The sequence below is a fragment of the Somniosus microcephalus genome, chromosome 24, assembly GCF_052327205.1.
Source record: "Somniosus microcephalus isolate GS21.2 chromosome 24, FLI_Smic_1.0, whole genome shotgun sequence".
In the NCBI taxonomy this organism is placed as follows: Eukaryota; Metazoa; Chordata; class Chondrichthyes; order Squaliformes; family Somniosidae; genus Somniosus; species Somniosus microcephalus.
The window spans coordinates 33,207,585-33,216,568 of record NC_141010.1 but is presented as its reverse complement, the minus strand read 5'-3'; positions in this window follow the sequence as shown (position 1 = coordinate 33,216,568).

Sequence of the window (8,984 nt, the reverse complement as noted above, 5' to 3'; positions counted from 1 at the left end):
CAACTCCAACTTCTCTAGTCTATCCATGTAACTGAAGTCCCTCATCCCTGGAATCATTCTCGTAAATCTTTTCTGCAACCTCTCTAAGGTCTTCACATCCTTCCTAAAGTGTGGTACCCAGAATTGGACACAATACTCCAGTTGAGGCCAAACCAGTGATGGCCTGACTGATATCAGGAACTCATTATGTGGGGACTGAATTCTATCATTTGATGATGCATTACATTTGCTTTCAAAAGAGCCATCTGGGAATCCTTATTGCTTAGAAGATTTTTGCTAAGTAAACACACAGGAGAGAATATAATTTCCAATGGAAAAATATTAGCATAGTGTATGTGTGGGCATCAGGTGAACATAAGAACAGAAGAAATAGGAGCAGGAGTAGGCCAGTCGGCCTCTCGAGGCTGCTCCGCCATTCAATAAGATCTTGGCTGATCTTCTACCTCATCTCCACTTTCCCACACTATCCCCATATCCCTTGATTCCCTTAATATCCAAAAATCTATCGATCTCTGTCTTGAATATACTCAACGACTGAGCCTCCACAGCCCTCTGAGTGAAGAAATTTCTCCTCATCTCAGCCCTAAATGGTCGATCCCTTATTCTGAGACTGTGACCCCTGGTTCTAGACTCCCCAGCCAGTGGAAACATCTTCCCTGCATCTATCCTTTAAGAATTTTGTATGTTTCAATGAGATCACCTCTCATTCTTCTAAACTCCAGAGAATATAGGCCTAGGCTACTCAATCTCTCCTCATAGGACAATCCCCCCATCCCAGGGACCAGTCTGGTGAACCTTCATTGCACTCCCTCTATGGCAAGTATATCCTTCCTTAGGTAAGGAGACCAAAACTGTACACAATACTCCAGGTGTGGTCTCACCATTTAAAAAATACTCTGCTTTTCTATTTTTCCTACCAAAGTGGCTAACTTCACATTTCTCCACATTATATTCCATTTGCCATGTTCTTGCCCACTCACTTAGCCTGTCTATTTTCCCTTGAAGCCTCTTTGCATCCTCCTCACAACTTACATTCCCACCCAGCTTTGTATCATCAGCAAACTTGGATACATTACATTTGGTCCCCTCATCCAAATCATTGATATAGATTGTGACTAGCTGAGGCCCAAGCATTGATCCTTGCAGTACCCCACTAGTTACAGCCTGCCAACCAGAGAATGACCCGTTTATTCCTACTCTCTGTTTTCTGTCCATTAACCAATCCTCAATCCATGCTAGTATATTACCCCCAATCCAATGAGCCCTAATTTTGTTGAATAACCTCTTGTGTGGCACCTTATCGAATGCCTTCTGAAAATCCACATACATCACATCCACTGGTTCCCCAGGGTCAGGCTTGGCTGCGATGGTCGCTGGTTGAATAGCCTGCTAACATTAAGTTTATGAATTTCCGTGGAGGTTCCCCCAAATGTCTGCTGTAACTTTTGAGGAAGGTTTGCAGAAACCCTGGAGAAACGGCACAAATGGTACATTCCATTTCTCCCGGGTTTCCATGGATTTTCCGCCGAAGTTACAGTGAACGATCGGGAGAATCCCTCACCACGTAAGCTCATGCATAAAGAATGGCCAATAAGGTTCGGTACCAATGGTACCTCTTGAATGTCAACTCTTGAATGGTGCTCCAGCAACCAGTCAATCCCTTTGGGAAGGAGAAAATTGACAGAAAAATAAATCTCAGATTGAGACAAATTCTGTATCAAATCTAATTATTCACCAGTATTTACAGACTCCATATTGTCGATTTATTTATCACAGATATATCAGATGACAGGGAAATAAGATAAATAAATGGACTACTACGAATGTATCTGGTAAAACTCAGTGGGACCTTTTCCACCTGGCAAAATCGGCGTTAATGGGATGCGAATGGCCTCATAATGGGTTCGGCATTCTTACTGTCCCATTAACACTGTCGTTCTGGCCTCCGCCATGTGTCGCTGAAAATTGCAATCCATTTGAGGCAGTAGGCCTCTTGATTAAGCACGTCGGGGAGGTATGATGCAGTTAGGACCTGTTTGCAATTTTCAGGGACACATGCACTGTGTATGCTCCGCTCATTTGTCCTGGCATCACCAGTGGTCCTTAAAGGCATCTCCGATGGCTGCTCCACAAACAGTCCAGAGATGTCTCTGGTTATATCTCCTCCAGGCTCCACAAAAATGCTAAGTGTTGCTGCTGGCCTGGGCTACCCCCCACCCCCGCGTATTTGTAACCCCAACCTCCTAGCATCTACCTATGGGTTGGCACAGTGTCCAAGCTGCCTTGGAGTTGGCAGGCTGCAACACGACGGCCCCTTGGCATGTGCAGCTTGCCGGTGAGATTTAAATGAGACCTGATCTCAGAGTGGCTCTGGCCTCCTCGTCCGCCTGACCGGTGGATGATTGTCACGCTCCATCGGTCGGCCTTCCAGAAATGAAAACAGACCAGTGTTTCAAATCACAAAATATCACTGAATGGCTTAGGCATGAAGCATCGATTCCAAGTCATGGGACATCGTGCTCTAACAATGAGTTATCTTTCAGATTCTTTAGTATGCACACCATGTGCCTGAATGCCTGAGGGCCGCTTATGCATGCTGATAACACGAGTGTAACAGTCTGTAGAGCTTCTCTTGGAGTTAATATAGCAACAAGGGAGTGTACAATTATATTGCACTGTTTCAAATCCAATGTTAATGATGAAATGGAGAGTTGCTAACATAATTTTTACTGATCTGGACCTCTGAAGAAAGGACATTTTTTGGGGGAGGGGGAATACATTTCTGCAGATTGGCCCTCCTTGCTCAGAGGGCTGATCTAAATGTTGCTAGGGTTGGGAATGAGGCCTGGGCAATTTCAGGATCACTATGCTTAGTCCTCAGTATACCTAATCCCTTTATCAACTTCCTTTTCTGGCTCCCATGTTAGCTGACATTGTTAATGGTTCTCTCTCCTCAGATACTGTCCCCCTCTCCCTCAAATCTGCCATCATCACCCCTCTCCTCAAAAAATCAACACTTGACCCCTCCGTCCTTGCAAACTACCGCCCCATCTCCAACCTTCCTTTCCTCTCCAAAGTCCTTGAACATGTTGTCGCCTCCCAAATCTGTGCCCATCTTTCCCGCAATTCCATGTTTGAATCCCTCCAATTAGGTTTCCGCCCCGCCATAGTATCGAAATGGCTCTCATCAAAGTCACAAATGACATCCTTTGTGACTGTGACAAAGGTAAACTATCCTTCTTTGTCCTTCTTGACTTGTCTGCAGCCTTTGATATGGTTGACCCCTCCATCCTTCTCCAATGCCTCTCACCGTCATCCAGCTGGGTGGGACTGCACTCACCTGGTTCCATTCTTATCTATCTAATCGTAGCCAGAGAATCACCTGCAACGGTTTCTCTTCCCACTCCTGCATCGTTAGCTCTGGTGTCCCTCAAGGATTGGCCCCCTCCTATTTCTCATCTACATGTTGCTCCTTGGCAACATCATCCGAAATACAGTGTCAGTTTCCACATGTACGCTGACGACACCCAGCTCTACCTCACTACCACTTCTCTCGACCTCTCCACAGTCTCTAAATTGTCAGACCGCTTGTCCGACAGCAGAAATTTTCTCCAATTAAATATTGGGAAGACCGAAGCCATTGTTTTCGGTCCCCGCCACAAACTCCATTTCCTAGCCATTGACTCCATCCCTCTCCCTAACATCTGTCTGAGGCTGAACCAGACTGTTTGCAACCTTGGTGTCATATTTGACACTGAACTGAGCTTCCGACCACATATCTGCAGCACCTAAGACCACCTATTTCCACCTAAGACCACCGTAACATTGCCCGCCTCTGCCCTTGCCTCAGCTCATCCGCTGCTGAAACCCTCATCCATAACTTTGTTACCTCTAGACTTGACTATTCCAATGCACTCCTGGCTGGCCTCCCACATTCCACCCTACGTAAACTTGAGGTCATCCAAAACTCTGCTGCCCATGTCCTAACTCGCACCAAGTCCCGTTCACCCATCACCCCTGTGCTCACTGACATACATTGGCGCCTGGTTAAGCAACGCCTTGATTTCAAAATTCTCATCCTTGTTTTCAAATCCCTCCATGGCCTCGCCCCTCCCTATCTCTGTAGAACATAAGAACATAAGAAATAGGAGCAGGAGTAGGCCAATTGACCCCTCGAGCCTGCTCCGCCATTCAATAAGATCATGGCTGATCTGATCCTAACCGCCAATCCACTATGACAGGACTATCTCCTGAATCTAACAGCATTAGATACATGAAAACAGGAGCAGGATCAGGCTACACGGCCCCTGGGCCCGCTCCGCTACCCACAGGGCCATGACCTATCCGAACCTAGACTCATGTCCAAATTCCTGCCCGCTCCCCGTAACCCTTAATTCCCTTTTCTACTAGGAAACTGTCTATTTCTGTTTTAAATTTATGTAATGATGTAGCTTCGACAGCTTTTTGGGGCAGCATATTCCATGGACCTACCACCCTCTGAGTGAAGTAGTTCCTCCTCATCTCAGTTTTGAAAGAGCAGCCCCTTATTCTAAGACTATGCCCCCTAGTTCTAGTTTCACCCATCATCTGGAACATCCTCCCTGCATCCACCCGATCCAACCCCTTCATAATCTTATATGTTTCAATAAGATCGCCTCTCATTCTTCTGAACTCCAATGAGTAGAGTCCCAATCTACTCAACCTCTCCTCATATGTCCATCCCCTCATCCCCGGGATTAATCGAGTGAACCTTCTTTGTACTGACTCGAGAGCAAGTATGTCCTTTCTTAAGTATGGACACCAAAACTGTATGCAGTATTCCAGGTGCGGTCTCACCAATACCTTGTACAACTGAAGCAATACCTCCCTATTTTTATATTCTATCCCCCTAGCAATGAAAGCCAACATTCCATTGGCCTTCTTAATCACTTGCTGCACCTGCATACTAACCTTTTGAGTTTCGTGCACCAGGACCCCCAGATCCCTTTGTACTTCAGTACTTTCAAGTTTCTTGCCATTAAGATAATAACTTGCTCTACGATTTTTCCTGCCAAAGTGCATAACCTCACACTTTCCAGTATTGTATTCCATCTGCCAAATCTCTGCCCACTTACTTAGCCTGTCTATGTCCCCTTGCAGGTTTTTTATGTCCTCCTCACTCACTACTTTCCCTCCCATCTTAGTATCATCTGCAAACTTTGATGTGTTACACTCAGTCCCCTCCTCCAAATCGTTAATATAGATTGTAAAGAGTTGGGGACCCAGCACTGACCCCTGCGGAACACCACTGGTTACTGATTGCCAGTCTGAATATGAACCATTTATCCCAACTCTCTGCCTTCTGTTAGATAGCCAATCCTCTATCCATGCCAGAATATTACCCCCAATCCCGTGATTTTTTATCTTAAGCAATAATCTTTTGTGTGGCACCTTGTCAAATGCCTTTTGGAAGTCTAAATACACTACGTCCACTGGTTCACCTTTATCCACCCTATATGTTACTTCCTCAAAGAACTCCAGCAAATTTGTCAAACATGACTTCCCCTTCATAAAACCATGCTGACTTTGTCTTATTAAATTATGATTATCCAAATGTCCTGTTACTGTCTCCTTAATAATGGACTCCAAAATTTTACCTACCACAATCCCCCTAGGTATCTGCGCTCCTCTATTTCTGCCCTCTTGAGCATCCATGCTTATAATCGCTCAACCATTGGTGGCCGTGCCTTCTGTTGCCTCGGCCCTAAGCTCTGGAATTCCCTGCCTGAACCTGTCCACCTCGCTACCTCTCTTTCCTCCTTTAAGACGCTCCTTAAAACCTACCTCTTTAACCAAGAATTTAGTTACCTGCCCTAATTTCTCCTTGTGTGGCTCGGTGTCAAGTTTTTTGTCTTATAATACTCCTGCAAAGCTCCTTGGGATGTTTTACTACATTAAAGGTGCTATATAAATACAAGTTGTTGTTGTTGTTATCATTATATACAATGCATAATTCTCCTTCACATATATTTTCATGACATAAGGTTTCCCTTTCATTAACTTGATTAAGTATTGTTAATGTAGGCTGATAGAAATACCACCCTGCTATTACATGGGTAATTATGAATGGTTTGTGGCCCATCAATTGATTTATCCCTACCAACTGCTCCAATCTGGCATATGATTAATGGTTTAGATGTATTTCATCCGTGAGTCTATCAACTCTCATTTAAGATTTTTTCAGATGAAACTTTATAGCATTGCATTTTGATTTCATTGATCCATTTGTAATTTGATTGAACATCATTATAAAAAGATATGTTCTTGAAGGTAGAGAACAATTATGATTTGATGAAGGGTAAATGATACTAAAACAGCACTCCTTGTCTCAAACACAGCAAGACTCACATTGTGAACCTGAATAGATTACCTCTTCCCTTTGGATCCAAATAAGAGCTCCTTGCTCCAAAAGCACAAGACAGCAAGTTACACAAGGTTTCCTTACTGCTGGGGAAATTATTTGAACAAATCAGCTTTCCATTAGAATAGCAGACAAAAGAATAACACACTAATATCGCCAACAGTAATTTGTAGGCTCAGAAAAAGTATAGCAGTTTAGCGAGAAACAGAAGTAGATTACTACAACATTTATGATTCACAGTTATAATTCTCAGTCCATCTTCGATGTGCATTTTCTCTCCTATAATGTAGTATACATATTAGGGTATCCTATTTCTCATCTACATGCTGCTCCTCGACAGCATCATCCAAAAACACGTCAGTCTCCACATGTACGCTGAGGACATCCACCTCTACCTCACCACCACCTCTCTCGACCCCTCCACTGGCTCTAAGTTGTCAGACTGCCTATTACTGGAGGAGCAGAAAGTTTCTCCAACTAAATATTGGGAAGACCGAACCATAATCTTCGGTCCCCGCCAGAAACTCTGTTCCCTAGCAACCGACTCCATCCCTCTCCCTGGCAACTGTCTGAGGCTGAACCAGACTGTTTGCAACCTTGGTGTCATAGTTGACCCCGAGGTGAGCTTCCAACCACATATCTGCGCCATCACCAAGACCGGCTACTTCCACCTCCGTAACATCGCCCGTCTCCGTCCTTGCCTCAGCTCATCTGCTGCTGAAACCATCATCCATGCCTTTGTTACCTCTAAACTTGACTATTCCAACACACTCCTGGCCGGCCTCCCATTTTCTACCCTCGGTAAACTTGAGGTCATCCAAAACTCTGCTGCCTGTGTCCGAACTCGCACCAAGTCCCGTTCACCCATCACCCCTGTGCCCGTTGACATACATTGGCTCCCGGTTAAACAACGCCTCGATTTTAAAATTCTCATCCTTGTTTTCAAATCCCTCCATGGCTTTGCCCCTCCCTATCTCTGTAATCTCCTTCAGCCCCACAATCCCCTGAGATCTCTGCACTCCTCTAATTCTGGCCTCTTGAGCATCCCTGATTTTAATTGCTCAACCATTGACGGCCGTGCCTTCAACTGCCGAGGCCCTAAGCTCTGGAATTCCCTCCCTAAACCTCTCCGCCTCTCCAGCTCTCTTTCCTCCTTTAAGATGCTCCTTAAAACCTACCTCTTTGACCAAGCTTTTGGTCACCTGCCCTAATATCTTCTTATGTGGCTCAGGATCAAATTTTGCTTGACAATGCTCCTGTGAAGCACCTTGGGACGTTTTACTACGTTAAAGGTGCTATATAATACAAGTTGTTGTTGTTGTTGTGGTAATAACATTTGTTGCTATCACATCAAATAGAGATCTATTGGATTTGAAGGACAATGTGGAAACAGGTAGGAAATGGTAATAAGCAACAAGCATCAGTGGTACCCATCGTATTCGTAAAAGATAAGAGGGGTACTCAGTATCCATTAGATTTGATGCAAAGAAGATTATCAAAGTAGACTTTGCGTGCCAAATGTTAGGTAAATAATAATCAGCTGACTTTCCTTCTCTGTTTTTTCTCTGTACACTTGCTCCACAGATTCTTGTCACTCCCCTTTATTCAGAAGGCAAGGCAATCCAGCCTGCCAGCTTTTTCACAGATTTTATCAGTATCACTCTGTCAGGTGGTGAAGTACGCTTGCATAGTGCAGAAAAGGACTATTTGGACAGTTTCCTCCCCCACGTAAGAAAACCAATTGTTTAGTAAAATCTGGTTTCTGGAAGAAATGGGACTGTAAATTTTATTTGAGACTGAGATTCTAGGATTTTATAGTAGCTACTGAGACAGTCGATTAGTTACTTTACTGTTTTGATGGTCTGGAGTTCTGGGAGCAGCCCTCACTTTACCGGTATAACATTTCTGAAGTATTAAACTTCAATCTTTTTATTGAAGTCTGACTTAAAAATTGATGTGCCAAACAATGCTTTTGTCTTCTTTGGGTAAGGTAGGTTAAACCAAATTAAAGGATTGATTTTGTTAATTTCTTACCTTCATCATGAATCCTTAATTAAATACACCAACGTAAGGAAAATCCTTGTTAAGCCAAATCCAGTTTGTGCCGTGCAATCCTATCTTTGTGTCCGAACTTGCATCAAGTCCCGTTCAGCCATCACCCCTCTGCTCGCTGACCTACACTGGCTCCCGGTTAAACAACGCCTCAATTTTAAAATTCTCATCCTTGTGTTCAAATCCCTCCCTATCTCTGTAATCTCCTCCAGCCCCACAATCCTCCGAGATATTTGCGCTCCTCTAATTCTGCCCTCTTGAGCAGCCCCGATTTTAATCACTCCACCATTGGTCAATGATGCAGCAACTGAAGATGTTTGAGTCATTTTCCATAGAAGCACAATCACACTTAAAACCCGCACATCTTTCACAATTTGCGGGAATGTCAATGAATTGCAGAAAAAAATTGTTCTGTTTTGAAATTCTCAGACTTTAAGGCAATAAATCATAATTTGTTGCTTATGGAGCAATTGATTGTGCATCCTGTCTAATGTAAGAAATTGTAAATTTACACTAACTACGTGGATTAAAC